Source organism: Sparus aurata, chromosome 10, assembly GCF_900880675.1.
Source record: "Sparus aurata chromosome 10, fSpaAur1.1, whole genome shotgun sequence".
NCBI lineage: Eukaryota > Metazoa > Chordata > Actinopteri > Spariformes > Sparidae > Sparus > Sparus aurata.
In genome coordinates, this window is record NC_044196.1 from 16,558,429 (window position 1) to 16,572,853 (window position 14,425).

General features: G+C 45.0%; 1 long non-coding RNA gene across 1 annotated transcript; it reads left to right on the forward strand.

The window, feature by feature from the left end:
- Window positions 1–12,958: 12,958 nt before the first annotated feature.
- LOC115590512 (uncharacterized) lies at window positions 12,959–13,359 on the forward strand. The gene is made up of 3 exons (XR_003985756.1): window positions 12,959–13,073; window positions 13,218–13,233; window positions 13,328–13,359. It is a non-coding gene; the product is annotated as an uncharacterized LOC115590512 (long non-coding RNA).
- The last annotated feature ends 1,066 nt before the right edge of the window (window positions 13,360–14,425 follow it).

Genomic DNA, 14,425 nt, shown 5'->3' on the forward strand with positions numbered 1-14,425 from the left:
AAGTGATCAGTTCTATTACATATTAAATCGTAATTTTACGTTTTGATCAAGCTTTAATTCCTTTTGAAGGTTAAGTGATTTTAATCAAATTCAAATCAAATCAAATCAATTTTATTTATATAGCCCAAAATCACAATCACATTGCCTGAATGGGCTTTACAATCTGTACAGTGAACAACATCCCCTGTCCTTAGATCCTCGGTTCGAGTGAGGAAAAACTTAATATGTTGATGGAAAAAAAAAACTTTTAACAGGGTAAAAAAAACAATGGAAGAAACCTCAGGAAGAGCCACAGAGGAGGGATCCCTCTTCCAGGACAGACAGACATGCAATAGATGTCGCATGTACAGAAAAGAGCAACAAATAACAGTTTACAAGTTACATTAACAGAAAGTCTGATACAAGTTATATGAAAGTGAGTGGAACTGAGCTGGACGAGGCATCACCAAGTGGTGCCCGAGCCACACGACCTCCTGTCCACCATGATGACCTGGAAGAGGGCAGGCCACACAAGATAATTATATATAGTCAGAGAAAGGGATCAAGATTTACAGAAATATAGATATGAGGAGATAGTGAAGCAGTGGAGAGCAATGATCCAGCAGAGCCTAGGGTGTGACAATCCAGATCCGTCAGTTTTTCAAGGCAGCAGGAGCCCGGAAACGGTAGATGGTCCCAGGGGGCCGTGGTCCATCAGAAGGGAGCTTGAAAGAAAGAGGGGAGGAGGACAAAGAAGAGGAGGAGGAGGAGGAGGAGGAGGAGGAGGAAGCTATAGATAGTATAGAGAGTGACACGGCTTGCAGCTTGTGGGAAGAGAAAACAAAAACAAAGGTTAGAGAAATGCGATATTGATCAGAATAAACAGATTGTTTCTTGTCGGCAGCACAATGAAAATCTAGCACTATAGGAACTCATTGAGATTGACACCTAGCCACTGAAGAAGCTTACATTTGATATCAAGGGCTAAGTAAAGGCTAAATCGAAGAAGTGAGTTTTGAGTTTAGATTTAAAGGCGTCACCAGAGCCAGATTGTCTGATGTCAGCTGGGAGGTTATTCCAGAGGAAAGGACCCCGATAGGAAAAAGCCCTGCAGCCAGCTGACTTCTTCTTTATCCTGGGAACCAGCAGGAGCCCTGAATTTTGAGAGTGTAATGCCTGAGTTGGAATATATGGTTTAATGAGATCTGACATGTACGACGGGGCAAGGCCGTGTACAGTTTTGTATGTCATCATCACTCCATATTATTTCATGTAGACAAAGTCCACCATGGTGAAATTCTGGGAAAGATGAAACACGATCTGGAAACATTTAAAACAGGCGTGTAGTTTAATTAAGTTTCATGAGTTAGACTTATTGTCGTCTAAGGCATGAATGCTGTCAGCCCGTCCCCTTTGGGTCCGTCTGTCAGCCGGGATAATAAAACTCAGAGACATGCTCTCGCTCGTTCTCTTCTTTTTTTAAATCACGCTCTCCGTTTTAAATTCCTCGCTCCCCAAACTTTGCGCTCTTCTTTTTAAATTTTCATCCTTTACGTTTTCTTTGGCGACATGCTCCAAGACAACGCTTTTCGTAGAATCAACCACGTGTTGATTTTTCTCAACTTTATTTTTGCGGTATTGAATCACTTTTAAGTGCTTTCACTTTTATTAAGTTGTAACAGAACAAAGTTTTGTTTTGATTTTGTTTAATATATCATTAAGTATCACAGCCGGATTAAGAGGAAGTGCATTTAATTTAATTCAATATGTATTAAGTAACGATGGAATATCCGCCAGGCCAGCGTTTGATCCTCCAGTTATTTTAGTCAAGAAACTGAATTACTTTTACGAGTCAGAGCTTAAGAACCACCACTCGAAGCAACGAAGAAGAAAGCTTGACAAGGACCATCATCATTGATGAAGACGTTGCATTAATTGACTGCTTCAGAAGCCGTGCAAGCGGTTTTCAATGAAAACCCCAGCCATCTCAAGCAGTAGATAGATAGATAGATACTTTATTTATCCCGAGGGAAATTCAATTGTCCAGTAGCATACAAAATACAAAACATACATTAGACATACATTAAGCATACATTAAACTGAAATTATAAACCCTAACCTTAAGAATAGAATTAAAAATAGAATGAAAGATAAAATATAAAGTATTATATACATATATAATATATAAAATGAATATAAAATGAACAGTAGCTGCAGTAAAGAGTGCAGTATGGTATACAGTGCAAATGAAAGTGAAACAGTGCAAATGGATGTGCAAATAGAGGTGGAAATTGTCCATTGTCTATTATCTATTGTCCTCCCTGCCTTTACTGGGAGCTGTTGTACAGTCTGATGGTGAGGGGGACGAAAGAGTTTTTGAGTCTGTTGGTGTAGCTGGACTGGGACAGCAGTCTGCCACTGAACACACTCCTCTGCCTGGTGAAGGTGTTGTGCAGAGGGTGGTGGGTGTTGTCCAGTATGGACAGCAGTTTGTCCAGGGTCCTTCTCTCTGCCACTGTCACCAGAGAGTCCAGCTCTGTGCCCACAACTGAGCCACCTCTCCTTACCAGTCTGTCCAGTCGGCTGGCATCTCTCTTCTTGCTGCTTCCTCCCCAGCAAACCACAGCATAAAAGAGGACGCTGGCCACCACAGACTGGTAAAACATCTGCAGCAGTTTTTTGCAGATGTTGAAGGACCTCAGCCTTCTCAGGAAGTACAGACGGCTCTGCCCTTTCCTGTGTAAAGTGTCTATATTTGCTGTCCAGTCCAGCTTGTCGTCCAGCTGCAGAAATTAAAAAACGCGATTCACACAGCGCCGCTCTCCTTGTCCAGGTGAGAGTGGGCCCTGTGGAGCAGACAGAGGATGGCATCCTCCACGCCCACCTTCTCCTGGTATCCAAACTGTAGTGGATCTTGTGCGTGGTGGACCTGGGGTCTCAGGACATGGAGCAGCAGCCGTTCAAAGGTCTTCGTAATGTGTGATGTCGGTGCTACTGGTCTGAACCGGACCCTCCCCAGCTGCAGGCTCAGGTTGAAGACATGCTGGAGTGGCTCCCCCAGTTCAGCAGAACAGGCTTTAAGCATCCTTGGACACACTCTGTCCGGGCCTGCTGCTTTCCTTGGGCGAAGCCTCCTCAGCTCTCTGCTCACCTGATCCTTGGTGATGGTGGTAGGGAGGGGGGTTGAACAGTCCATGGGTGTGGAGGGTTGGGGTGGTCTGCAGTCTGAGGTGGTGGGGTCGGGGGAGGTGATGGACATGGTGGGGGTGTGAAGTGGGCTGTCGCTGGTTGTGGGAGCTGGAATATCAAACCTGTTAAAAAAACAGGTTTAGCTGGTTTGCTCTTCCAGCATCTCCCTCTCCTGTGATGTTGCCCTTCTTCTTGCAGCCTTTGATGGTTTTCATGCCATCCCAGACCTCCCTCATGTTATTATGTTGCAGCTTCTGTTCTACCTTCCTACTGTAGTCCTCATTCACCTCTCTCAGGTGGACCTTGAGTTCCCCCTGTACGCGCTTCAGCTCATCTCTGTCACCATCCCTGAATGCCCTCTTCTTCCTGTTCAGAATGTCCTTGACATTACTGGTGATCCAGAGCTTGTTGTTGGGGAAGCAGCGTACAGTTCTGATTGGGACCACAACGTCCATACAGAAGTTTAGGTAGTCAGTAGTGCAGTGTGTGACCCCTTCGATGTCCTCACCACGTGCTTCCTGCAGGACGCTCCAGTCAGTACATTCAAAGCAGTCCCTCAGAGCCTCCGCTGCCTCAGGAGACCATTTCCTGAAGGAGCATTTGGTCGTGGACTGTCTCTGGATCTGTGGTTTCTACTGTGGTGTGAGCAGGACCAGGTTATGGTCAGACTTTCGCAGTGGGGGCAAAGGAGTGGCAGTGTAGGCTTCCCTCACGTTGGCGTACAGGAGGTCTAATGTCCTGTTCTTCCTGGTGGGGCAGCTTACAAACTGGTGAAAGTCTGGCAGTGTGGAGTCCAGTGTCACGTGGTTGAAATCCCTGGAGATGGCGATGAATGCATCTGGATGTTGTGTTTGCAGTCTCGCGATGGTGGAGTGTATGATGCACACGCAGTATCTGCGTGCGCACGCGGAGGGATGTAAACAACAACAGCAATGGTACGGGAGAACTCTCTGGGCATGTAGTACGGCCTGAGACCGACCGCCGGCAACTCAATGTCTCTGTTGCACACGATCTCCTTCACCGTAACATGCCCCTGATTGCACCATCTGTTGTTGATAAACAGTGCGAGTCCCCCTCCTTTGCTTTTGCCCCTGCGTCCACAGTCCTGGTCCGCTCTCACTGTAGTGAATCCAGGTAGATCCACATTAGCGTCCGGGGTGTTTAAGAGAAATTTGGTTAGGGTCTCATTAGGAGGCCAAGCCTGAGGAGCCGAGGGAAAGCGTATGCAGGCAGACGCGTTTCCTAGGACCAGCGGTGCTAGAAACCCCCATGTAATTGTAAAGATTTTTATTTTCATTTTTCTCCTGCTAAAAGTGGTGCTGCAGGCTAAACCATGCAAAGGAGGGTGGTGCAATTTGGAGGGTTGATCCAGACACCTGCACATACCTCAGACACAAAAAACAACATATATCCGCCTGCAGGGGGCGCTATAACCTAGGCCAACGTGTTTTTGCCTATAACTCCCACACTGTATGTCGCACATTCAAAACCTTAAATCCCCAGATTACCTGAATGGAGCTGAATCACTTTGCCATTGGCCATGCCCACTTCTGCCTAGAAAGTTTTTTCACAAAAAATTGCAAAAACTGAAAATCCTACTTTTTCTAACTCCTCCTTACGATTTTGTCCGATCTGCGTGAAACTTGGCACGTACACTCTTCAGCTGGACCTGATCTAAAATTATCAAAAGAATTTTGCTCGGTCAAAAAATTTGCAAATTATTAAAGAACACATTTCTGTAGCTAGCTATAAAAATGTAAACTGTTTGATATCTCGGTCAAACTAAATGCTATTAACACCAAATTTGAGATCCTTGGTTGCCATGACACTTGGAAGGGATGAGCCGCTAGGGGGCGCTAAAAATATGAGAAGTTTATATCTCTTGAATGGCTACACCGATTTTTACAAAATTTGGTCGGTATGATGTAGGGCCAATCCTGAGGCCATAACTTGAAGGTGGTCATGACTGGTCAATGTGGGCGTGGCTTATTACAAGATAAACAACAAACATTAATTTCAGCCAAACTATAATGCTGAGAGCTTTGAAATTTATATGGTACATATAGAATAGGACGCCTCTCCAGGAACCATCACCTTATCGCGGTGGAGAGGTTTGCGTGTCCCAATGAACCTGGGAGCTAGGTTGTCAGGAGCCATGTGCTCCCGGTAGGGTCTCCCAAGGCAAATTGGTCTCAGGTGAGGGGCCAGACTAAGTATGGCTCAAAATACCCCATGAGAAATAGAGGTGTGAGGCAAGAGACCCTGCCCGGAGGAAGCCCAGGGCCCATGTCCGGAGCCAGGCCCGGACAAAGGGCCCGTGAGCGAGCACCTGGTGGCCGGGTCTGCCACGGGGCCTGGCTGGGCACAGCCCGAAAGAGAAACGTGGCACTTCTCCCTCCCCCATCCCGTGGGGGAGGCAGAAACCGCTGGGGTCGGGTGCGATGCCCATGGGTGGCAGTGGTGGTGACAGGCCTCGGCAACCCAGACCTGGTCGGCAGAGGCTGACTCTGGGGACGTGGAATGTCACCTCTCTTGGGGGGAAGGAGCCGGAGCTGGTGCGGGAGGTTGAGCATTACCGGTTGGATCTGGTGGGGCTTGCCTCCACGCACAGCATTGGCTCTGGATCCTAACTCCTGAATAGGGGCTGGACACTAAACACTTGGAGTTTACCCCAGTGGACGAGAGGGTCGCCTCTCTACGCCTAAGGGCTAGGGGGAAAACTCTGACTGTTGTCTGTGCATATGCACCAAACAGCAGTTTGGAGTATGCAGCCTTCTTGGAGGTCCTGGCTGGGGCCCTGCAAGGGGGTATTCCGTGGTCTTACTGGGGGTCTTCAACGCGCACGTCGGCAATGACGGAGATACCTGGAGGAGCGTGATAGAGAGGAACTGCCTCCCCGATCTGAACCCGAGTGGTGTTCCATTATTAGGCTTCTGTGCTAGTCACGGTCTGTCTACAATGAGCACTATGTTGGAACACAAGGATGCTCATAAGTGTACGTGGTACCAGAGCAACCTAGGTCGAAGGTCAATGATCGATTTTGTGATCGTATCATCTGATCTTCGACCGTGTGTTTTGAACACTCGGGTAAAGAGAAGGGCAGAGCTGTCAACTGATCACCACCTGGTGGTGAGTTGGGTTCGGTGGCAGGGGAAATCCCTAGACAGACCTGTTAAGCCCAAACGAGTAGTGCAGGTAAGCTGGTAACGTCTGGCGGAGGCCCCTGACCGAGAAGCCTTCAACTCCCACCTCTGAAGGAGCTTCTCTAGCATCCCTGTGGAGGCTGGGGATATCGAACCTGAATGGACGATGTTCAAAGCTTCCATTGTTGAAGCTGCAGCTGTGTCCTGTGGCCATAGGGTCTTAGGTGCCTCGGACACTGTGGTGGACACGGTGGTCAGGGAAGCCGTCTGACTGAAGAAGGAGTCCTTTAGGGACATGTTGTCCCGGGGGACTCATGAGGCAGCCTCGGGGCACCGACGGGCCCGAAGGGCGGCAGCCGCAGCTGTGGCAGAGGCAAAGCAGCGGGTACGGGAGGAGTTCGGCGAGGCCATGGAGGAGGACTTTCGGACGGCGCCAAAGCGCTTCTGGAAAACTGTCCGCCACCTCAGGAGGGGGAAACAGGGAACCATCCAAGCTGTGTACAGCAAGGATGGGACCTTGTTGACTTCGACTGAGGAGGTCATAGGGCGGTGGAAGGATTACTTTGGTGACCTCCTGAATCCCACTCAGCCACCCTCTGTAATGGAGACAGAGCTGGAGGATGATGGGGTATCATCGCCAATTTCCCTGGGTGAAGTCACTGTGGTAGTCAAACAACTCCACAGTGGCAAAGCCCCAGGCATCGATGAGATACCACCAGAAATGCTGAAGGCTCTGAGTGTTGAGGGGCTGTCTTGGTTGACACGCCTCTTCAACATTGCGTGGGGGTCGGGGTCGGTGCCGAAGGAGTGGCAAACAGGCGTGGTGGTCCCTCTCTTTAAGAAGGGGGACCGGAGGGTGTGTGCCAATTACTCAGCCTGCCTGGGAAAGTCTACTCCAAGGTGCTGGAAAGGAGGGTCCGGCCGATTGTCAAACCTCAGATTGAAGAGGAACAATTCCGATTCTGTCCTGGTCGTGGAACAACGGACCAGCTCTTTACTCTGGCAGGGCTCTTGGAGGGGGCCTGGGAGTACAATCTCTTGTTTTGTTTTGTGGATCTGGAGAAGGCGTATGACCAGGTCCCCGGGATGTTCTGTGGGAGGTGCTGCGGGAGTATGGGGTGAGGGGGTCCCTTCTCAGGGCCATTCAATCCCTATACTCTCAAAGCGAGAGCTGCGTGCGTATACTCGGAAGTAAGTCGGACTTGTTCCAAGTGGGTGTTGGCCTCCGCCAGGCCTTGTCCCCAATCTTGTTTGTGATATACATGGACAGGATTTCGAGGCGCAGTCGTGGTATGGAGGGGTTACAGGTCGGTGACCTTAAGATTGCATCACTGCTTTTTGCAGATGATGTGGTCTTGATGGCATCATCGGCTGTAGATCTACAACGCTCACTGGATCAGTTCGCAGCTGAGTGTGAAGCGGCAGGGATGAGGATCAGCACCTCTAAATCTGAGGCCATGGTTCTCAGTAGGAAACCGGTGGATTGCCTACTCCAGATGGGGAATATGTCCTTGCCCCAAGTGAAGGAGTTCAAGTACCTTGGGTACCTCTGTTGTTCACGAGTGAGGGGATGATGGGGCGTGAGATTGACAGGAGAGTCGGAGCAGCGGGTGCGGTGTTGCATGCGCTTCACTGCACGGTTGTGACGAAAAGGGAGCTGAGCCGAAAGGCAAAGCTCTCGATCTACTGGTCAATCTTCGTCCCTACCCTCACCTATGGTCATGAGCGATGGGTCATGACCGAAAGAATGAGATCGCGGGTACAAGCGGCCGAAATGGGTTTTCTTCACAGGGTGGTTGGGGTCTCCCTTAGAGATAGGGTGAGAAGCTCAGCCATCCGGGAGGGACTCGGAGTAGAGCCGCTGCTCCTCTGGGTGGAAAGGAGCCAGTTGAGGTGGTTCGGGCATCTGATGAGGATGTCACCAGGGCGCCTCCCTAGGGAGGTGTTCCTGGCACGTCCAACTGGGAGGATACCTAGGGGTAGACCCAGGACCAGGTGGAGGGATTATATCTCTTCTCTTTCCTAGGAGCGCATGGGGATTCCTCAGTCAGAGTTAGCCGATGTGGCCGGGGAAAGGGACGTCTGGGGCTCGCTACTGAAGCTGCTGCCCCCGCGACCCGATTTTGGATAAGCGGTTGACAATGGATGGATGGATGGAGAATAGGACACAGTTCTTCCATACCAAACATTGCACATGTACTCCACTAGGTGGCGCTATAATGCATGCAATCACATTTTTGCCTTTAACTTCCACATTTTAAATAATACATTCGCAAACCTTATGTCCATATGTTCCCTGAATAGAGCTGGGTTAATCTAAGCGCCATCTGCCTGATCTGGTGCACATAGAATCTCTAGATGTGTCTGATGAAAAGTTATCAAAAGAATTTTGGCGCTCCAAAATATCTGCTAGTTATAACCAAACAATCTTTTTTGCCAGCTAAAAAACACATATTGTTTCATATTACTAAGTAAAGGCTTTCAACATCAAACATAAATCAATTGTTCCTGAAGTCATCCAGCGGCTCTATGCCAAATTTGGTGCAAATTGGCCCATAGGTGGCACTATAATGGATGTAAATGCATTTTTGCCTTTAACTTCCACATTTTAAAGAACATGTTCATGAACATCATATTCATGTATTTCCCCAATAGAGCTAGGTTTTCTGACAAAGGGTCCGCCCACTTCTGCTGCACTTTTCCTCTGTTAAGTCACCACATGTCCAAAACCTACTTTATCCAACTCCTCCTACGATTTAAGTGCCATCTGCATGAAACTTTGCACATAGAATCTTCAGATGTGTCTGATCATGGGTTATGAAAATAATTTGGGCACACCAAAAAATGCACTAGCACTTCTTGCTCAGGATGTACATGAACATAAGCATGAACATACATGAACATAACTATGACAGAACAAACATTCAATTACAAAGATCAGGGACAGTAAAGTAGGCCTGATTTAGTACACAAAATCCAAATCGGCGCACATTCAGCCTTTTGCACTTCAGGTGCACTTCCCATTACAGCAAATACCACGGCTCAGACGTTGGCCTGTGTCCTCACTTTTGCCCCGATCCCATCATCCTTTGGGGCCAACTTCCGTGGGCTCTGCGGTGAGCAGGGTCCGAGTCGCGCAGGGGGGCTTGGCCCCTGTTCATAACGGCGCGCAGTCCTAGTTGGTATTAGAATTACTTTCATGGTATTTAAAGGCTTTCACTCGACCCGTAATTTCACCATCTGCACATTCGTCACATTTTCTGTTATCTTTTGTTATTCATTTTAATAGCTATTTTATTTATTTACCCTGAATTATCTAGTTAATAAACATGTTCAACCTCATGTGCTTGACTGTGCAGGCTTGTTTTAACGTGGAGAACCGATGGGAACTGTGTAAAAACCACTGCTTCAGTTATGAGATTGAATACATTGATTTAAAATTGATTAGAACTGTTCCAAGCTAAACGTGTCCAGTCGGATTTGATTAATTCCCTCTGTATTATCCAAATAGATAAAACAACAGAGGTGGTGCCCCAATTACGTCTGTGTTATTAATCAGCAGTGATTAATTACATTTATCAAGTAGTGTATCTCCTACAAAATACTGTGGTGGAACTTCTGCCTGATGCCGACTTTCTCTGTCCTCACACTGCTAAAGGACAACGTGAATGGAGGAATTAATGACAAGTGTTTTCCAACCTCCATCTCAGACTCATACAACTTGTTTTCTGTGCCAGAAATATGCACTTTCTTCTTCTTCCTCTCTGTTGTGGCTGTGACTCACTCACTGTTTACTGTAGAGAACCATCGATGAGAAGGATGATAATATACAGTATTCCACCTGTGACATTAACATCTGATTAGCGTTAGTATGACATATTCCTCATCAAAACAAACACGACAGTCATGTTACATAACCTGCTAACATGTACTCTGCACTTGTGTTCAGAGTACAGAGAGAAATTAAAACTCCCCTGGAGGAACATGGATGATTTTCATCTCATTCAGGACATAATGGTGGTGCACTTCAGCCTCTTGTGGACAAAATGAGCATTACAGAAAGAAACACAAAGAATTAGCCTAAATTTCCTCTTGAAAAAAATGTTTTCACTCTTACTCACAAAACATAAAAAAACATTTACAACATGTGAATTGGAACACCAAAAAAATGATGTCTCACTTGCCTCTCAGAGTTTCTGACATTTCTGTTTCCTTTCTGTAAATTCTTGAACATGAACAGTTCCAAACAAGGCTGTTGTGACTCTGCAACCAAACTGGTCTGAAATATACAGAGGAGAGAGGATCACTCTCAGATGTGAGATCAAAGATGGAGGAGACACTGAGTGGGAGTATGAATGGAGAACAACCAGCTCAGAAATACCTTCAAATCAAAATGAAAACAGCATTAGATCTGTTTCTGCATCCCAAAGCGGAGACTACAGGTGTAAGGGCAGAAAGAAACGTGTGGAGCATTCTTCAACAGATTGGAGTGATCCCTTCAAACTGACAGTATCAGACAGTAAGTCACATCAAATTTCTTTCAAAGTGAAGATTATACAGCTCATTAAAAGGCTGTTTTGGCTCATGTATATATTTAAAGTAAATGTTCAGTATGTACTGATTGTGCAGAATATATTTGATCCTCTATCAATACATGTTTTCATTCTGAAAAATCATTTTCCAACAGAACCCCAGCCTGTCCTCACTGTGTCTCCATCATGGCTGAGTGCTGGAGCCTCAGTAACTCTGAACTGCAGTGTTAAAGATCAATCTGCAGGATGGAGGTTCTACTGGTATAAGACTGTTCCTGATCCATCAGACAATGCCTACAGCTATGAGCTGCTATCTGGCAGCAGCAGTGGGACTGAACAGGATTCCTACATTGTTCATGGACAGACACACACAGAAGGATATGTGTGCAGAGCTGGAAGAGGAGATCCAGTGTATCACACTGATTACAGTCAACCTAAGTTTGTCTGGTCTGCAGGTCAGTCTGTTTCTATCTCTTAAGAAGCAGATGTTTAAACAACTCTGTTCATCTTTTTTTCTAATTGATGATAAACATACAGTATCTTGAAAAAAAGGAGATTTACTGTGGTCTATGATCTTGTCTCTCTCGCTCGCATCAAGCTAAACTTCACACTTTCCACCTTACTGAGTGGAATTTACTTGTTTACAAAGCTAAAGACTATATGAATTTAGGCATTTTCTATCTAAAGATCTCTGTGCTCTGTTTGACCTCTTATCACATGTTGTTTTTCAGATTTTCACTCATCAGCATCTCTCACAGTGAGTCCTGACAGAGCTCAACACTTCACCTCTGACTCTGTCTCACTGAGCTGTGAGGGAAACTCTACTGAGTGGAGAGTGAAGAGGTTATCACCTGAGGACAGATACCTGTCAGACTGCACCACCTGGGGGACAATGACTGGATCTACATGCAACATAAACACTTACTGGCTAAGTGATGCAGTGTACTGGTGTGAGTCTGGAACAGGAGAGTTCAGCAATGCAGTCAACATCACTATACATAGTATGATCTTATTATATTTGTTTTTCTTTTACTTATTATTTCAAACATCTCATTGTGTGTTGAGGAGTACAGTACACTGACATGTTAAGAGTTCTGCCCAACACTCTGCTTCATGATCTCTCTAATAATTCATTGTTTTCACTTACCAAACATAGTTAAGTGTTTAATTACACTGTGATTTTAACCATGTATAAATATAGAATAGAGATTTGTGGCTGATCTGTTCTTCAGTTTTTAGGTCCATGATCACCATTTAAAGTCCAGTGTGAAGGATTTAGTGACATTTAGCTGTGAGGTTGCAGATTCAGCAGCTGAAAGGTGTATGAAGATAAAACGTCAGATTTTATGATCACTGTTAAATCAATGAGAAAAGTCAAAGAAAAAAAGCCACTCATTCTCAAGTTCCTCGACCAGCTGATCTCCGACTGAAACCTCGTATTCTTTGACTGTTTAACAGACAAAAATATGATCCTGCTGAGCCCTGCCCGTCCTGTGACTGAGGGAGATTCTGTTAGTCTGAGCTGCAAATTAAGAACACAAACATTTGACTCCATTGTGTTTTTCTATCACAATGAGAAACTCATTCAAAGTGACACCAGATGGGAGTTAAATATCTCTGCAGTGTCAAAGTCAGATGAAGGATTCTACAAGTGTCAACACTCAGGACAAGAGTCAGCACAGAGCTGGATGTCAGTTCAGGGTGAGTAGGATTAAAACAGTTCTTCCATTTTCTTTATGTAAACTTTGTTTCTGTCTGAGAAAGAAACGTTGAATACGTAACTGAATTTGAAGCAGCATTCATTTCAGATAACTTCCCCTGATAGATTCAGCATAAAAGAATGTTTTCTTTGAGCTGAAGAAAGTCTCCATCATGATTTATTGTGAAGAGCTGATTTCACACTGCATTCTGACATGTTGGTATATATTGTACTGTCAGTGTTTACTTATGTATCACAACATGTGTGACATTGAAACAGGAATCTTCATTGTATCTGTTCATGTGTATTTATACCTCTGACCAACAACTGTGCTATTTATTAAAGCACTTTATAAATTCAGTTTAAGAAACACGCTATATAAATATATGAACAGTTATTATGTGTTATTTCTTACAGCAGTGTCCAGGCCTGAAAGCTCTTCATCTCCTGTTCTGTTGATTGTTGGGCTGATTTGTGGAATCGTTCTTATTATTCTTCTGCTCCTGTTCTATCGCTACAGACCTTCCAAGGGTGAGACCTTCTTCTTCTGTTATAAGATGTTTTGTGTTTATGTTGAATTGAAATACAGACATATTCTGATCTGATGAGATAGAACAGCAGTACAACAACTCACAATACAAAACCATGTAACAACAAATCTTTATCTTTTTACAGATACATGCTTCAAGAGGTTGGTGCAAAACTGTTTGTCACATTTTGAACCTAACAGAAAAATATTCAATGTTCCTGTTTATTAAATGTTTTGTATTTGCTTCATGTTTTAGGCCGATCCAGTCTGAGAACTCCAACACAGATCATGTGGTCTACCTGAATGAGGCTCAGCGCGATACATACTCCTCTCCTCCACAAGGTAAACATTGAAAACATTCTTATATAAATCAGATATACATTTTTTTTTTTCGTACAGTTAAAAAGATTAATTAGAAAGACTGTATGAAACAATCAAACACTCTGAAGACACTGAACATGGTTCAGTTACCTTTTATTAACATGCATTGCAGAAACACTCTGTTAAATTTAAGTGAACAGATTTATGGTTGACAGCACTGAGATCGCTTCCATTACTTCAAATGAGTCAGGATCATTGACTGTATATAAAGATGGACGACATGACAGCTCCCCAAAAGCGAAGCCAGAACATCTGGAACTGCTGATTAGCATTTAGCTCAAAGCATTGCTTTACCTCCAGCCTTAGAGGTGTGTTAGCATCTCTTTAGATAATTTCCTTATTATCAGTGTGAGTTGTGAAAATATCACCTTTGATGACACGTGACTATTAATGATGTCGTTACTTTGATCAAGTATCTACATCACTGTGTCTGCAACACATGTGTCATCATTGTTATCTAGATGTGCCACATGTTCTACTCTAGATCAGATACTGTTTCTGAATCTATTGAGGTTCTGCAGTGAAGATTAGAAATGCAACCACTGCATGATTTAAGAGAACTGATTCCAAGTGATCGATATAAAATCCTGTAACTAAATATGTACATTTCAGTTGCAGGTGGATCCCAGGACGTCACATATTCTTCAATTGCACTTAAACACTTTGGGAAGAGGAGTGAGTACTCTAAATACGGGAAGTAAATAGACATATCTTTAGTGTAACAAGTATTGATTTATTTTTTTCTGTATGGATTCATGTGATTGTCTTCACAGGGAAGCAACAAAGATCAGAGGAGAGATCAGTTTACTCTGATGTGAGGACAGGAGCTGCAGGTACAGTCAGTTACAACAGTCATGTTCAAAGTTTGCTGTGTTGTCATGAAATAAACACAGGAGGATTCACAATGTATTTTATTTTTAGTCTACCTGTCAGTCCATCTGTTCATCCATCCAGCTGTACAGGGCCGTAGTGT